The 18,626-nt window shown below is 38.0% G+C and overlaps 1 protein-coding gene across 28 annotated transcripts in view; it reads left to right on the top strand.

The window, feature by feature from the left end:
- Window positions 1–18,626, top strand: part of PRSS35 (serine protease 35) — a 45,175-nt gene that overhangs the window by 14,642 nt on the left and 11,907 nt on the right. The window contains exons 1-5 of one of the 28 annotated variants that reach the window (XR_015802630.1): window positions 3–4,618; window positions 4,838–9,753; window positions 12,590–12,721; window positions 14,856–14,934; window positions 16,801–17,626. The gene's annotated coding sequence lies outside the window, so the exon portion shown is untranslated. Of the gene's footprint in view, window positions 1–2; window positions 4,619–4,837; window positions 9,754–12,589; window positions 12,722–14,855; window positions 17,627–18,626 lie in introns of those variants that run through there. The other 27 variants (XR_015802627.1, XR_015802622.1, XR_015802624.1 and 24 more) reach the window with 27 other exon arrangements.

Raw genomic sequence — 18,626 nt, 5'->3', positions numbered from 1 at the left:
GTAGATGGAGAATTCACAAATAAACACGAGCCTGGCAAGATGGAAGTGTGGAGGGAAGGTGAATTTTAGATTTGTTCTTATTTCTCATTATACTACACTGATTTGATTGATAATAAATTAAATTAATTTCCCTAGGTTGAGCCTGTTTTGCCCATGACAGTAATTGCTGAGTGATCTCCTTTGTCTTCATCTTTACCCAGGAGCCTTTAGTTATATTTTCTCTCCAATGTCCAGATGAGGAGGGGAGTGACAGAAAGACTTTTGTGGGCACATGGTGTCCAGCTAGGCTCAACCCATCTCTGTCAGTAAAAAGACATTTTGTAAGTCCAATCTTTGGACATGTGACAAGATGGCATTTGTAATGTTATCCAGATAATCTGTAGTGATTTAAAATCCTATTGTGGTTTCTGTATCACTAGTTTTATTATTTGATTAAAATCCAGCAGAGCATTAAGGATTAAATTTGTCTGAGGATGAATGATTTACAATTAGTTAGAAAAAATAAAGGTATTAAAGAATATGTCAGGTTAATTTATTTGACAAATGAGTGTAAAGCTACTTACACAAACATTTCAGAAAAGAGCAGCACCTGGTAAGTAATAAATTTTGTAGAAGAAATGAAAAACGTAATTAGCAGAGAACTGTAAAAACAATGCCAGGAGGTGTAGCTAAGATCTATCTCACCAAGAATGCAGGGGTTGACTTCCACTGCACTCCACAGTTGTGCTAGGTTCCTCCAGTAGGTGACAGTCTGTAGGCTGAGGGATCCACTGGTAGGGAAGATATGCTATACTTGGCAGTTAGGACACGGTGTGGTGGTATCCAGCCTGGGATTTGTACAATTAATTTGTATTACAATGTCTGCTAATGCCAAGCTTTTAGTATTTTCCATTTTAATGTCAATAATACTATAGTAACGTTGACATCTAGCTTTCTAAAATACTACCTGTTCTTAATTTATGTTGATGACATTTGTTGTTTCACAGTAGTATAGGAAACACCTGGTGGTGACTGATTTAAGCCACTCGTGGTCTATTTGAATTTGGTCATGATTTTGCTGCAACAACAGGATCAACAGCATAATTTGCAGCACTGTAAATGTAAAGAAACAAACTGTTCCAAAAAGTCTAACGCTGCAGATTTATGTCTGTGGGTATTGTTACCTTAGGTTGTTGCATTCAATTATTGTGAAGTGTTCATATGTTCCATATCCATTACTCCACATAGATACTAATTGTGTTCCATGTATTTTGACAGTCCTAAGCATTTCAGTTAATCTTCTGAACTTTGAAGAAAAGATATTGCTAGGCTTCTGAGCACACTGAAGTGGGAAGACAAAGAGACAATAACCTCTACAGCCAATAATATTAAATCATTTCTAGCTTCCATTAAGGACAATGCTGTCTTCTTCAGCATAGAGGCTATTGCCCCTATATCTGAAATTTTTCATAAATATCTTCTTAGCAGGTGGGAAGGACATGCAGATTATGGGAAAGGCAGTATAACTGGAAAGTGTATCAATGCTATAGCTGACAAATAAACAAACCATTATTACTATAGAAACCACACAGGCTGTCTGTGCACTGCTGCTAATCTCACTCAGCCTCTGCAGACACAGGGTCTGAATCCCTGCTTCTGTCTGTGGGCTTTGGGGTTTGGGGATGGCATTTGTTTTGACTTCCTAAAGAAGATTGCACTTTCCCTTTCCCTCATTGACTCTAGTGGGAGCTGCACTTCCTCAAGGAGCAGAAACACCTCTTTTGTTAAAAGAGCAGTGCCCCTCTAAAAACATATCTAGGGAAAAGCCACATAGCTCCCCGTGAGAAATGTGCATTTTTCCCCGTGTCTTTGCTTTATAATTCTCATTACTAAGAAAGATAATGATAGAGGACTTCAGCTAATCAATGACTCATTATCAAAAGCAGGCATAAAGTGAAGAAGGCCAGTTTGACTCTACCCTCCAACACTGAGCTTTTGTCTAAACTTGCAAAAGCTCCCCATTGTACCAGAAAAGGTCACGGGGTGGTTTCTGGCCCCCCCCAAAACTGTACCTCTCTGTCCCTGGGAGTGGTCAGGGGAAGTTTGGGAGCTGGCAATGTCCTGCTTCAGTCTTCTGAGTCCAGTCAGACCTACAGGTTTGGGGCTCCTAAAATGCAATTGTAGATCCTCTTTTGAATGGTGTTAATATTCCCAGCCCACATAATATCCTAGTGGTAACAGTAGCTACCGAGTAATTTGGAACCTTTTGCTCTCCTCCGTTCTCAGCCTATTGTGGCTTGATGGTTTCATGATCTTTCACATCTCACAAGAGAGGAGGTGCATTTACATTAAAAGCCTGGAACAGATTTTGCTATGGTAAGTTTGTCCAAACGGCTTTTAATTTATGTGAACTTTCAGAATCCGCAACATTTAGGGAGATTCACAGGTAATTATGTATGCATGCATACAAAAGATACTTATTTTGTTTATTTTGAATCTGTTACCTGTTTGTTTCATTTGAAGTTGCTTCTATTGAAAAAGACAGTAAAAATCATACCCTACTTCCTACGTCCTTTCTACACAGGGTTTTATAAACATTTTTCTTTTTCTTCTAGGTCAGCTGTTATCCAGAATGTGTTTTCCATTTTCTCATACTGAACTTCTTTGATACTCTGCACCCTCTTTATTGCCATTCCCTTGATTTATTTTATCATTTCTGTCATGGATGAAGAAAATTACACATCATATTCAAGATGTGGGACACCTTAAATTTTTTTAATGATAGCATAGTGCTATTTAGGGTTTTTTTTTCATATTCCTTCCTAATAATTTCTAACTTTCTGTCTGCTTTGACAGCTGTTTAGCTGTGAGGCAGTATTTTCATAGAAGTATCTATTTATATGACATGATTTCAGGCCATAATGGTAATTATCTACTCTAGGTGTACCACTGTATACGTTAAGCTGGAAATGTTTCTTCCCATACATATCACTTTATGGTAATCTCTACTCAATTTTATTTGCCATTTTATTGCCTGGACACTCAGTGAGTATCAATCACATAACACTTGCCACATATTTTTACAGCTTTTCACATTGGCCACTATTTTTAATTCACCTCAGTCACTAAGTATACCTGCAAATACTGTCTGTGGTACCAACTTTGTCCTTTCTTCCAGGATTTAGCTTATGTGGTAAGAGTTTGAGAGAAAAGAGTGTACTGAGAGAAGAAATCTTCAAGAAACTCATTCTCATGGGAGGAAAATATTCCCCTTCCTTCTCCTTCCGTGCTGGGCTGTAGCTATTTTTAGAAACAGAGGACCTCACAAGGCTCAAGGGGGGATGCCCAGGTACTAGTGGCTCCTTTCTCATGTCTTCCCTACATAATTGGATGTCTTCTGCAGTAAGAGAGACCTAACACATCAGCCTTCATATACCATCTCCATGAGCTCAATTAACAGGAAATTTATTATCTAACTTCAGAAAAAACCCTTAGGAAATCAAAACATTTTCCCAGATGCCTAGACTTGAAAGTGTAGAATGCCATATTGAGAGTAGGTAGCAAAAGCTAAAGGCTAAGGTTATGTTTTAAAACGTGCTCTCAGTAAATTAAAAGGGAATTTGACTGCTTGCTTTAATGAATGAAAAATGTAGTAGTTAGACTTGGGAATGATGCCCTCTCCCAGGCAGGCACAAGGATGCTGGAGTGCTCTCTTTCTCATCCAGCATCCAGGTTCCCTGATTCCTTACTTACTCTTTGCACCAGCCTTCTCAGACCCCGTCTCACACAGAATTGATGCTGACCTTGTACACAAAAGCTGATTCCTCATTCATCTTCTTCCCTTATCCATCAACAACTAACCCTAAACACTATGCCAAAGATTTCTAGTACTACAAGTCCTCTTTCCTTTGAGGGTAGGAGCCCAGGGGGAATTTCCTGCCTCTTCATCTCAAGCAGGCATGGGCTCTTATTTACTAAACCTGTCCATGTCCTCAGGCACATATTCCCAGATTCATGAGTTTTCTCTGACTCCTTTCTGCCAAGCCCACATTATTCAGTGATTGATTTTGTATCTAGTTTCACTAGTCACAGTTTTCCCTGGCAAAACTCTAAAGGGTCTGAATTTGCTGATGTCGTTTGTCTAGTTAATTATTTGGTTTAGTTTTTTTTATATGATTGATATCTCCACCAGAATTGCAATAGCTATTAAGAAAATGGTGGCGATTTCATTGAAATACAAAATGTTGAAATACATCATGATATTCTGCTTTTGCCCTTAATTACTAAAGTACTTTATATAATTTCATATAATTTATTATTATGATAAGTAGTTTGACAGCCAGATACAGTAAAAATATGAAGGTGTTCCAAAATCAGATCAAAACCCAATGCTGTTTTAATTTGAAAACTGAAATTGCATGTCTAAGTTTGACAAGAAATACTTACCACACAGACAGCTTTAAGACCAGTGTGAAACACCTATATGATTATACCAGCTCATTAAATTCCCTGTACTTATTAATTTTGTGTCTTGTTTTCAGCTATATGTGTTATAGCACAAAGATTTGACACCACATGAGCAAATCTTAGTATTGATGACTGCTAAAAGAAGAGTGCTTTTGCCTGGGTCTAATCTGAAGTAAGATGCATTGCAGATTTCTTTATTACATTGTTCATTTATGTAAGAGCAGGTCAAGCATGAATGACATTTATGTGGATTTTTTGCATTCTCCAAAATCATGAAGTGTCAGGATAGGCCTATAAACTAAAGATTGCTACTTAATTGTCTTTCTTTTAGCAGCTGGAGGTTATTAGTATTCTGAAGTTTATATAGACCTGTCACCATTTTTGTGCTTAGGATTGACTTGTACTGGAATTCCAGATCAGTAGAAAACAAGGAAGGGAAAGAAATACAAAACTATAATGAGAAATACTGGATAAATAGAGAAGAAAGAAGAAAAGAAAAGAAAAGAAAAGAAAAGAAAAGAAAAGAAAAGAAAAGAAAAGAAAAGAAAAGAAAAGAAAAGAAAAGAAAAGAAAAGAAAAGAAAAGAAAAGAAAAGAAAAGAAAAGAAAAGAAAAGAAAAGAAAAGAAAAGAAAAGAAAAGAAAAGAAAAGAAAAGAAAGAGAGAAAGAGAGAAAGAGAGAAAGAAAGAAAGAAAGAAAGAAAGAAAGAAAGAAAGAAAGAAAGAAAGAAAGAAAGAAAGAAAGAAAGAAAGAAAGAAAGAAAGAAAGAAAGAAAGAAAGAAAGAAAGAAAGAAAGAAAGAAAGAAAGAAAGAAATATTTACTCAGTGAATGATAAAGACATTTTGAGTCAGAGGTAGTGACAGCTTTGAAGTAACTTACATCTAAGTCTCTCAGAAAGAAATCCGAATTGGATACCTGGAACACACAAAAGAAAATAATTTGCAATTATTTTTACCCTGGTCCTGTCTTACCTGAAATCAATAAACAAATGGACATGTATCAGGTTTGAAGTTGGTCTGAAAGTTTAGTTTAAGTGAAATAGTTGACTTAGAACAATGACTGGAATGAACAATAACAACAGTGAGGAATCTCATTCTTAGCACTTACTCCATTACACTGATATTTATAATTGAAGGCATTAAAGTGTTATGAAAACAGTCAACAAAATGAGGCAAGGTAAGTAATTAATTTTAAATAAATGCTTCTTCACACAATTGTTTTATTATATTCTATTTTTAAGAAACTCATTATGGTACTATTGGTTCAGTTATTTTATTATTTTTATGCAGATTGCAATTTATGTCTTGGTAGATATATAAATTCTGTGGGCTCATACTCTATGTTGCTAATACTACCATGATGTCAATCTGTGTGCAATTTAATTTTTAAAGAATGTATTGGAAAAAATGACAGCTATGGCAACAATGGGCTGTGAGAGGACAGCTCAAATGGCAATTTGTCCTTGGCATATGCTTTAATGGGTTTATATTGTGTGGAGCTTAGGTCAATTAAATGTAAAAGCAGATCTTTACTATTACTTCTTTTTTATTGAATGTTGTATAAACCACAGTAAAAATTAACGAAGCTTCATTTATTTTCCCTTAGCAACTATGCCTAGTGCTGTGATAGGGCTACTGATTGTGGGTTTGTTCAGCTGATTTCCAGCATGTTCAGGGAACACAAGATGCTTTGGGGTGAATGAAAGTCTTAACAATGAAGCTTGCAGCTGTTGCTGTGAGCTTGTGAATGCCTAGACTGGGAAATAATACCCAGAGTAGATCATATGGCTATCACCTATTCATTTAAAATAAGCATCCTGTTTTTCTGTAAAGGCAGATAGACTCTCTTTTTTACCTTTTCTACCATATGACTGCAGTTGTGACTGTAGCACTAAAGTCATCCTCTACAGGACTTTCTCTAACTACTTTCCTACCTTTAGGAGAAATGACAATCTCTTTATGAAATCATTCTGCCCACAGATAAGGACCTGATCACTCTCTTTATCAATCAGCAGTGCCCGAAACTTGCTGACATTTCATCAATCACAATAAGAGATTCATCAAGTAAAATACCTGAGAAACATAAAGGGGGGCCAGTGGTGAGGGAGGCTGCAAGTCCAGAGGGCTCCATTGTGGAGTCTCCATCCTGTGAAATGTATTGGACTGGCTGCACAAATACAAAGCACAAAGCTTAATTTTGCAATTGTGTAATAGCACTGCATATGGAATTTAGGAAGCTATTTAAGACTAGCTAAATTGATTTTAGGGCTTTAGCTAATAACCATAACCAGGGACTAAAACCAAATTGGGTAGAAAGATCTCTGCCAACTGTTTCAATCTTACTGCTGTGTGCTGGGAATAAAAGAAGAATAAGAAGCTAAACCAGTTTAATTTTCTATTAAAAAGGTTAATAAATAAATCTTAGTTCTTTTAACTACTGTGATTTGATTACCACTTTTTTGAATTGGGTGATCTGGACAAATGATGACTTAACCATGTAGTATTTTTAGCCCATTGATGTTTAGAGTCAATATAAGTTAAAACCTTGATTTTAGAATTATCTTAATTTCTACATAGACAACTGACATTTTTAGAACTTCATGTCTAGGCAGTAATTTCAGTTTTGTAATGTTTGCTTGTTGCAAAACAATGGAATTTGACTTCTGCAAATATTAGCAGAACTGATTTGTTCTTTGGATAGCAGAATTAAAAAATCAAAACTACATAAATTAACACAGATATGTAAGCTTGACCCACTCTACAAATTAAAACCTTTATCCAGTAGTATTTCACACTTATAGTAATTCACAATGCTAATTAATAACCATCTCCTTTTAGAATTATGTCTTGGAAGCAAAAAAAAAAAGTTTTATTGAAGGAAAATATGAATATTTCATATAAGGTGAAATTTTCCTGTAGCCATCTCAAGAAAGACTCATTCTATAATTAATAAATTAGTCTAGCCAGTCGTGATTCTGTATGTTTTACAAGAAAGAGCTGATTCAGTGGAACTGAGTGCAGTGTTTCCAGTTCTTTCTGGCAAGTGGAAGAATAAAGAAGTAAAGAATGAAGTCAGGATCATACCAGGGGAATACCATCACATTTTTCTAATTAATTCTATTCAAGAAAACCTTAATTAAATATTTTAGAGTTAAGATAATAATGCTGCTAGGCAGCAATGCAATTTGCTGAAGTCAACAAAGCATGACTGTGATAATGTAAAGAAAAATTCAAAGACAATGAATATTCCCATTAGTCATATCTTATTCCCTTAGGATTTTATTTTCTGTGCTTTAGTTCTTAACCTCAGAGTCATATTCATGTATTAATAAATTACTAACAACTGTTGTTTAAAAATCTTGGCTTCCTGAGCCCAGTCAATAGTCCAGATGAGCAGTCTACCTCCCTAGGGGATTTTCCTATGTGGAAACTGGTGTGATCTCCACTCAAAAAATTTGCACATATAATTATATTTTCTACTTGTGTACGTAATTTGAAAATAATTTGTAGTGAATTTTTTCTGGAAATTTGACCCATTATTTTTGCTTCTTTACTTTTACATCACCCATTTTAGTAAGTAAATAATACTTTTTTCTTGCCATGGGATACTCAAATTAATCAAATAACTATTAAGTTATGCACTTGACATCCTTACAGATAGTATATGCCTGCATTATTTGGCAGAAGGCAAAAGTACACGTATGTATTGTGAACAACACTTCATATCTACGAAGAATCAAGCTAAGAGAATAGTGGTTATGCTGTTCTAAGCCTGTGTAACCACACATTTTGGAATGTTTGAATAAATTGCTGAATGAACTTCAGTGGCAATTAAATTTATGAGGTTTACAGAGGGCAGCTGTCTCCTTTCTAAATATTGACGGCTGCCACATCCCCATTCAGACCATTAGCAGGTTCCAGGAAGCAATGCAAACTAGTCCTTAGGTAAGCAGTATTGATTGGTTGAAAATTTTTACATTTAGAAATCTCTGGTCAAAATCCCAAGCCAGCCCAACTGGGCCTTTCTTTTTTAATTCCTCCCCTGTAGTTCGACAGATCTTGTAGGAAAAGTGCAGAAGAGTTGATGGAGTCACTGACAACTCTATAACTTTGCTCAGCCATTCTGAGGTTCTAACAGTCCTCCATGGGCTGCAGTAAATGTCTACACATCGTAGAATCTTCTTGGGTTTGAGAAAAAGGGGGAAATAACTGGAACAAGGAATTACAAATGAGCTAGAAGAGGTTCTAAGCAACTTGGGACCTTCATTCTCTGGAAGAGTTTTACATTATCTTAGAGAACTCCCTTTTATTGTGCTGTTAGCAATCGGGAAGCCATTCTGCTGGCTGGATGCTTATTTAACTTGGAAGGCCAAAGCCATTTTGTTCTGTAGTAAGTGTTTAAATCTAGTCTTCAGTGCCTATTTCCAAAGGAAATCAAGGGACCAGCTATTTCCATACATTTCTGGCATGCTACAGTTATTTTTCTAATCCATATGACTACAAATGGTGGCTTCCTACTTTTACTCAGTGTAAGCGTATTGTCAAAGCATAAGGAAGTACAAAGCTGATATACAGTAAATGAACGATCTTTTTTTAAAAGCTTAGAGATAATTGAAATACAGGACAATATCGCCAAAGTCACTCTTGAACATGGAAAAACAAAATGTTTTCTGGAACAAATGTATCTTTTGTGCTGTGAGATAAAGCTGCTGAACTAACTAAATATGCTTAAACAGGAACTGCTTGAAAACTCTAGCTTGAATGCCAATTTTCAAATGAGGATATATATTTTTAGATGCAGTTCATGAATTGCTAAACCCAGGATTTTCGAGTGGAAGCGTAGAGCTGTTGCTGCAACCATGTGCTAACTGTAATTGTGATTAAAATAGGTAATGGCACAAGCAGAGCAACTACATATATTTAGATTTCTTCCAAAACCTGTATTGTGACAACTGAAATAATACATGTGCACAAGTATTCCATCCCATGCTGCAAGAATTAATTTATTATTTGTGTTATAATTGCTTACATAATCTCCAGGATTATAATCTCAAACCAGGACTCTACAGTTATCTACTACTATATGTTGTAAATGGCATACAGACAGAAAGGAGAGTACAAAGAGATAATAATAATGGTCTGTGTGCTTGGTTTTGTTTGATTTCTGCTTGTCAGTAGCCTAAGTGTGATAAGTATTCTTTGTGTGTCACAGAAAGGGAGAGCTTTAAGGAAACATTTGAAGGGGCCTTATGAAGTAAAAGAGAAGCTTCTTTTGAAATGAAGTGGAGAGAGCCAACAGCAGAAGCAGGTGAGCTGTGATGATGTTCGCTCCAACATAATGTGTGGAAAGCACTTGATGATGTTACAGGCAGTGAGAGGAGCTGGCATCATAATAACAAGCACAACCTCCATGAATATAAAATGGGGAACCATAAGCCACAGGTGAAGACACTTAGCATATGCTTGCTGTGGTGGGGAAGGATTATACACTGAGCAGTCCCATGATTTCTGATAATAATCTGAATTCTACAAATGTTTGCCTCTGCTGTAAGCAAGGTGAGGTTTGTAGAAATGCAAGAAGCAAGAAAACCCCCTAAGGAATTTTGATAAAGCATACAGCTGAGGAGGATTTGGTAACTGAGTCATACGTAGTTTTTAGTTTAAAAATCTTGGCTGAGCAGAAGTATGTGGATGGGTGATAATTCTGATGTGTATCAGTTTTCCATTACAAGTTGGGGCTATAACTTTCCATTTATTTTAACTTGCATGAAATTCATTCTAAAGTCAATTTTCTCACATCTGTTTTGTTTTAATGTTGTTGCACTCTGCAAGGAGACTGTGGTTTAGAGAGTTAATCAGAAGCAAATATTGTAATGGATAGAGGAGGAGAATCTATGTGGTTATCGAATCCCCACCATTGTTTTTCTCTCTTGAGGCCTGCTACAAAGTGAAGTGAAAAAGAATCCCTTTCACTATCTTACTTTGAGCTTTGGGTTTGTCTCCCTTACCTTATTAGTTGTACCAGCAAGCAGACCAAATAAATTAACAGTGATAAATACGATATTGGTATCAAACAATTCACAGAAGTGTTGGAGATGCACTCTCTAGTACATTTAATTCAAAAAGCCATTCAAAATAAGAAGTGCAGGTATTCAGGGATAATGAATAAACCAATATGCTACTTTTGATTTGTTGAGACCTCTGAAAGTATTGGTCAGATTTAAACTACTTCCAGGTACTAGTGGTGTCCTGCTCTGCCTGCTTGCACTGTGTTCTATTGTGTTATAGCTGAGACAACCTACTAGAGAATTGTGAGGCAGGAATGAACAGAAGCAGAACTTTTTCCCAATAATCTTCAGCTTATGTCATGGTTAATTCAGCTCTTGTTTTTCCAGTTACCCTCCAGACTTATGCCCAAATTTACAGTTTACCCAAGAATTATCAGAAAACGATAGCATGCTTTCTAATTTCTGTCATCTTTCTTTTATTTTTAATTCTTCAGAGAAGTAAATGTATTTTGTTAATTTTCCTGCCACATGGGGAAAAAAATGCATGCTTCTTCTGTCTTTCCTGTGTCAAAGTACTGCTCCTCTGAGAGACACCCCAAGTGAGTCTTTTTGAGACTGCATGAAGATGTGCCTTTCCTGAACCTGGCTGTGTCATGAATGACAGTCAAAGGTTGCTAGACAGTCTTAGGACATGTCTTTGCTAAGATAAGTTCAAATTTAGGTCAAACTTTATTAGAAAAAAAAAAAAGGTGAAATAATTCCTCAATAGATGTTCCTGTTTATCTATAGGTTGCCTTTGAGGGTACTTTTGCCTGTAACCTCTTGAGAATGATGCTAGATCTACAGAAATCCTTAGGGCACTAGAACAGTTGGAATAACAGTCAGGAGATGTAGTTCTCGTCAAATGCTACTGCAGAAATCCATGCTGAGAAAGTGCAAAGGGGTGTGTGATGAGAGGGAGGCATTTCTGCTTTCCCTCTCCTTGTTGAGCTATTTATTGTGTTGTTAGCATGTGGAAATAATTCCAGCAGCAAATTGTAAACCTACAGACAGCTGAAAAACTATCTGAAATATGCAGAGGCTTTGTGATCCAAGAGGAATGGTTACGAGTGATGACCTCCATCTCCTGTATGACCCATGAAAAAGATCCCCCATTTCTTTAGCTGCAGCTCTACTTTCCCAGAGTTACCAACGTGACCCAGTCCTGCCTAACACAGGGATGGTCACAGGTGAGAACACATGAACAGGAAGATATAGGAGACAACTACCTGAGGTGCAAAACAGAAGATGGAAGACTGCATTAAAAACATGTCCATTAAAAACATGACCAAACACGTGTTGTTTGGTCTTCATTTTCCGTGCCAACTTCAGAGGCACAAAGGTAATGTACACTTATCTGGGTGGCAACAAGGCATACTTAGCAACCCTGGTGCCATAATCACCATGGGTTTTGTCAATCGATATAATGTTGTTTTCCTAAAAGTAATTATGTCTCTGAAAGGTATAAAATGCCTGTGTTCATTCCAGTGGAATATTAGTTTTGAAGTCTAAAGTAAAACCTTGAAATTTCCACCATTATTAGTTATTACATTGTTAATAATTTTAGCAGAAACATTCAGCTTTTCCAAGCTTGTTAATGGAATTTTTAAACACTGTCACCAGATTTTCTTCTGATCTGATTTGATATCTGCGATTTACTAAGAATTTTTTAAAAAATGTTTGTCTTGTGATGGAGTAACATTCTGGAGTGTGGTTTAGTAAATGGTCCTTTTAAAGTCTGTGTTTTGCTCTCAGGTTTGTACTAATTCTAAATGTATGCATCTATAGTTGAAAAATGAGTCTTGTACTCTCCTAGGCATGTTTACAATGGCAGTAAATGGTTTATGGTTACCTTCAATTCACACTGACAATAAAGACTATATTCCATAATATCCATGAATTAGGGCCAACATCCCCTTTTTACATTTATTTTTTTGAAATGCAGTTTCTGTCACTCCACGTTTCCCTACTTTGTCCATACTTCTAGAGGAATATAGCTTCAATATTCTGTTTGGAAGTTCCACAGGAACTCAGCTTTATGCTGAATGTCACGTTTTTTCCAGTAACATATTGCTGTTAATTCCTCTGATTTCTCAGACTTTTTAAGACGTGCATTTCACTGCCACTTACCCTCTGCTGGTTTGAACGGTGAGATTAGGTGCCATGTCCCTCACCAGTTCATCTTTCCCTGGATTCTCTTTCCCCTCTCTTGGGTCAACCATGCTGAAGGTAACTAAAATCAAATTTTATCTAACATGTCAATGTCACTCTATTAACTTTCCTCTGTGGTATGCTGTTTCCATTATAGGAGTTTAGAGGCTTGGGGAGGGGATGAATATCCAGCTTTAGCCAGGCAAATTTGGGGTTTCTTCCAAAGCTTCTCAGAGTCTTTCTTCATGCACTTCTTTCCTCCTCACATCAATATGTCATTTATCCATATCATGGTATGCTGCATTAGCATCTGTAATTCACTGATTTTCCAGCAAAGCTGCTGATGGGCTGTGCAATGGGAATGCCATTCGGAGGAAACTATTTCCTTCAAAGTAGTATGCTCACAAAAATGGTGTGGGTAGGATTTTTTTTCCTTAACAGTACCTGCTTGCAACCTGCCAACACATTGCATGCGTAAAAATATTTGCCATCTGACACATCTCCAGAAGTTCTTGTGGAAATTTTCCTTGAGGAAAATGTTCACTTTATATATATATATATATATACATATATATATATATATATATATATATAAAATTTCCAGATTTCCAGGATGATACACATCAGGTAGGAACTGTAGGTTTTTTTTGTTTAGTGATGATGAATGGACAGTTGACTCTGCTTTTCTACAAAATACACAAATGTTAGAACAGTGAGCCTGTCCAGCTTCATTTTCAACTGCTGCTCTAGAGGGACATAAAAATGTGCTAAAAGTCAGGAGCTGGGTGGTGACTGGGCTGTTAACTAATTTATTTTCTGCAAAGTTAGAAGAGCTTCTCTCCTGTGGATCATACACAGAGGCAGAACCACATTTATTTTTGCTTGCTGCCTCACTGAAGGAAAAAACCATAGAATCATAGAGCAGCCTGGGTTGAAAGGGACCTTAAAAATGACCTTGTTCCAACCACGCTGCCCTGGGCAGGGACACCTTTCACTAGACCATGTGTCCACTTGATTTGATCACAAACTTAACACAGTTTTAACTCAGAAATGGGACTTCATCTGTTAGTGCTACTACAAAGTGAGGCTTTTTTCATGTCTATGACTTACCCATATATCTAGTCCTAAACCCATATTGTGAAAATCAGGTCACAATTTGCCACCTCAACTTTCACATCTCTCTTTTTTGCCATCTGTAAGTTCCTGTGTTGACGACAGTGGTCTCATTGCTAACATCCGAGTGCTTGGCACTGCAGTACTTTGTACACCCAATCCTGAGTGGATACCTCACCAGCCTGTACTGCCATAGCCCACTGGTCTATGCAGAATTCTCCTGAATTCCAGCATTTCAGGAGAGCTAGCAATGCTGTTTGTCATCCTCTCTGTCCCCATTGTGAGCACTGCTAAACAATTACGCAATGTATTGCAGTTTTTGCGTCTTTTTCAAGTTCTCAAAGGCAGGGTATCTAACAGAGGCCTGTTTCATTCAGGGTTTTAGTCTAACCGGTCAGCACTGTGTCACAGGCACCTCTGAACAGCACAATAACCAACCCCACTGGTCCACAAAACAAAAGGGCCTCTGTGGCAACAAGCTGCCACAGAAGAGACACTACCATGGAGACTATTCGTGATCCTGTAAGAAATATCCATTGTATTTCACATCCCTTTGTTCTGAAAGCAGTTGGAAATATCTCACGTCCATTCATCACGAGCCAATGAATTATCCCAAGTTTAGAGTTTGGGAACTGGAAAAGTGTTAAAACTTACCAAAAAATAGTCTGCCTGGCATAAGTAGAAAGAAAGTGAAACATATATCAGCTTAGCTGGAAGAGTACCCACAAGTACTCAAGCTCCAACTTGAGAATTAAAGTATGAAGAAAAGACAGTTACCTGCACTATCCAAGTAATCGTTAGTTTTGGAATAAAGCACGTGGATGCATGTATACATAAGTAGAAGAAGAACTGAAGAGAAAAAAGGAAGAGATTAAAGCTTCTTGTGGGTAATACAATAACTTTTAATTTTATTATAGGCATTTGCATTCTTTTTTACATCCATGAACCTTGTTTCAGTTTTCCTGAGTTGCACTGCCTGTCTTCCTTTAATTCACATGTGAAAGAATATTTTGTGGGTAGGTGCACTACAAGGAATACAATTCTGAGGTTGCAGACGAGGCATATTGTTGTGATCCAACATTTTTTTGCATGTGTGCAGGATCCACGTGTTCATCCAGCACCATGGGACCAAATGACATTCCAGGAGCAGCTGCCCAGCCACTACCTCCATGCTCAGTGTATGTTCCCCACATAATTTGAAAGCTGAAAGTTGAAGCTCCTATCTCAAATTTCTACCTGAAAAAATATCTGGGAGATTCTTACTTGGAAACATTTTGTAACCCATTTTCTGCATTATTTACCCTAAGAACACCAAAGTTCTGTGAATTCACTCAAACCCAGGCTACAGATCTGACGGTAAAAACTTGGGGTTTTTACTTTATATTCTTTGTGGATATGCAGGAAGAATTTGATAGAAATTAGTGCATTCTTGATCTTAATGCAGATTTGGTTTTATTTTTTTCTCTGACTTTGGGGTTTTTTTTAAATTTAGGTATCAGTCTTTCAAAGTTCCAAGTGAACATCACTCAGTTACTACATGATCTCAAGCTTATTTTTGGAACATGTAAAAATACCGAAAGGGTTCACTAATCTTTTGATGAGATAAAATTACTTCTGAAGGATAAAATTAGGATGCTGGAAATTTTCCAACAATTATATTTTTACAACTCTACCATGTATATTACACAGTGGATTTTTAAAGAATCATTACTCTGAAATATACGTTACTTATGTCTTCTGCAAACTATATTTTGAAAAAGGTTTTAATGTGATAATTATTTGAAAAAAATCTCTCATTATTTATGAAGAATGATCCATATTGTATAATCTTGTTAGTACAACAAATAAAATATTAATGAAACAGGCATCCTGGTTTAGGCTAGGATAGAGATAATTTTCTTCCTAGTAGCTCAGCAGTGCTTACCCTGAGTCAAGGACTTTCGGTGTCTCATGCCCTGCCAGCGAGGAGGGGGACAAGAAGCCAGGAGGGAGCATGGCCAGGACAGTGACCTGAACTCAAAGGGATATTCCATACCACAGAATGTCATGCCCAGTGTATGAAGTGGAGGGAGTTGGCCTGGAGATGCAGATCACTGCTCAGGGCTGGGCTGGGCTTCAGTCAGTGGGTGGTGAACAATTGTACTGTATATCACTTGTCTTTCTGGAGGTTTACTAATTTTTTTTTTGTTACATCCATTTTTCTTACTATGAATATTATTACTGTTATTGTTCCTATAGTGTCCTAATTTATTTCAATTATTAACTGTTCTTATTTCAACCTATGGATTTTAACTTTTTCTGATTCTCTTCCCTATCCCACTGTGGTGGGAAGAGTGAGTGAGAACCTGTGAGGGGGTTAATTATTGGCTGGGGTTAAACCATGAAACAGAAATAAAGAAAAAATGGTTTAAAATAATTTAAATTTGAAATTTGATTCCAAAATTGGGGGGGGGGGGGGGCTAATGGGTCAAAAGCACACTGATCCCATCACCCAGAGCTCAATAAACAGAAATGAACATGTTCCATCAGTATTTTCTGAAAAACAGGAGAGAAAGTGTAAGACAAGGGGATCAGTTTTTATGCAGATGATAGGTTACCAGTAACAACCTGCTTTGTGCTGCACTATTCGGCATATTCATAAATGGTCTGGAAAAGAGATGAGTAATCAGGTGACAAAGCCTGATGAGCTATCAAATTATTTAGGTTAATAAAGATGCATGACCTTGATTATCTGCAGGGAAGTTTATGGGAGTGACCGAGCAATCAAATGGCAGTGGAGTTCAGTGTAGATAAATGCAAAGTGCTGCACAAAAGAGCCCTTTTGTTTGGAGGTATGAAATGGCAGGATCTGATCTGGTCATTACATCTCAGGAAAGAGAGTCCTGGAGTTATGAAAATGGCCCCATGGGAACATCAGCCTGGTGATCACCAGATGAAAAAAATAAAAAATTACTAGTAAGTGTTAAGAAATCAGCCAAGAACAAAACAAATAATATCTTTTTACTGCCACAAAGATCCATATTTTGCTTGCATCTTCTGTATAGGTCAAGAATCAGAGAAATATTGGTTGAGAGGGACCTCTGCAGGTCACCCAGCCCAACGTTTCCCTTGAAGCAGGACTACTGCCAACACTAGATCAGATCAGCTGTGGCTTTGTTTATCTGAGTGTTGGAAACCAAGGATGGTGATTCCACAACCTGCCTGCCTGGGTAATTTGTTCCAATGTTGCATGTTCCTTTTGGTGAAGAAATATTTCCCCATGACCACTTCGAACCTCCCTAGCTGCAGTTGTAGCTCAACACAGCTGCCCAACACAAGAAGCTGTTGCTCCTTGCTTTCTGCTTGACATTGCCAAGAAGTGTTTGGCTGCATCTTCCTTCAGATGCTTTTCTGGTCCCTGAACTTCAGCAAAAGGATGGAAAACAGGAACGTTTTTGATGTAAGACACAGCTAACTTAAATAGAATTTTTCAGGGTGGGAAAGGAGTTACAGAGTATATGATAGAGAACTAGTGAGCATCAAATGAAGATAACAGTAGCCAGGTGGAAAAGACACTAGAAGAGGCAAGATTTTGCGCAATGTATGTTTGACCTGGAGAAGTTGTTACCAGACAAGTTGTAGATGCTACAGATCCATGTAGGTAAAAGGGAAGATGGGTAAGTACCTGACAGAGAACTCCAGTGAAGGTTACTAAGGTCATAGAAACTGCACCTGCCTCATAAAATCTCTGAGTCTGAAATATTGGTGGTAGTGAACGTGCTGGAGGGAACTACTGCCTTCAGTAAAGCGACACAATATTGGTCTAGCAAAGCCCTTGGTCTCACCCAGTGTGGAAGTTCTTATGTTCAATAAATTGTTTGTAAAACTTAACTACTTTATTTGCATTTCTGTCTTCCCTTGTTAATTGTGTTGGTAATTCTTCAGCTCATTTTCTCCGGCTCATGAATTATTATTGTATTACTATTATTATTTCGCTTTGTTTTTAAGTCGTGTGCACAAACAACAACAAAACCAGAACTGCAAACGAAATCTACATTTTGAAGAAATATGCCTCAGTCTTCAAAATGAAACTGCAGGCTGCAGTTTGCTGGCCAAAGCCTTATTTCCAACATGTCTACAGATTTGGTTCCACTAGGTTTTTGAAGTTATTACTTTTAAGGGAAGGATATGTCTATGATTAAAACAACGAAGCAGCACTCTGGAGATCTCACTCTAATCTCCAGCAATGCCACAAATTTCATGCTAGTTTTGGCAAATCAATGGGCCTTCATTTAGCATGAAATGAGTTTCCAGCAGATGAGCTCCATGGAAGTGCTCGGGTTAAGCACTTGCAGAACTGCTTAGTGAGGGTACTTTTCACCTTGTGCGTCTGTGTGACAGTAAAAAGCCCTGTTGTAGTGCCAGGGGGTGATCCAAGGAGGAGAGACGACCTCACAAAGCTTTCTGCACTGGGAAGAGAGACCACAAGGGAAAGGAGGAAGGCAAAGAGGAACAAAGGGGGATAAGAAAAGGAAGAAGGCGCTTCTCACTTGGCCTCTGAGGCCCAGAAGAGCAGGGATGGTCCAGAGGAGAGGGGCGGTGAGGGTCCCTGAGGAGCGGGGCTGGGAGACAGGGGCGAGGGCAGGGAGGAGCGGGCCACGGTCCGTGGGAACGCCATTCCCCGCTCCTCGCCCTCCGCAGGAGCGCTCGGCGGGGCAGGGGGAGCGGCTCTCCGCGCTGCCCGGTGCCGGCACACACAGGTGGAGCGGTGCGAACGGTGCGAGTCCCTCTGCCCTTCCCTTGGGACGGGGTCCCTCCAACTCCCCTCTCGTCCCCGCCTCGCCACGCCGGCCCGGCAGCCTCTCCCGCCCCGTCCCTGTGCGGGTCACCT

This window comes from Sturnus vulgaris, chromosome 3 (assembly GCF_052056855.1).
Source record: "Sturnus vulgaris isolate bStuVul1 chromosome 3, bStuVul1.hap1, whole genome shotgun sequence".
Classification (NCBI taxonomy): Eukaryota; Metazoa; Chordata; class Aves; order Passeriformes; family Sturnidae; genus Sturnus; species Sturnus vulgaris.
Note: the sequence above shows the minus strand (reverse complement) of the source record. Positions and strands in the feature narration are given on the sequence as shown.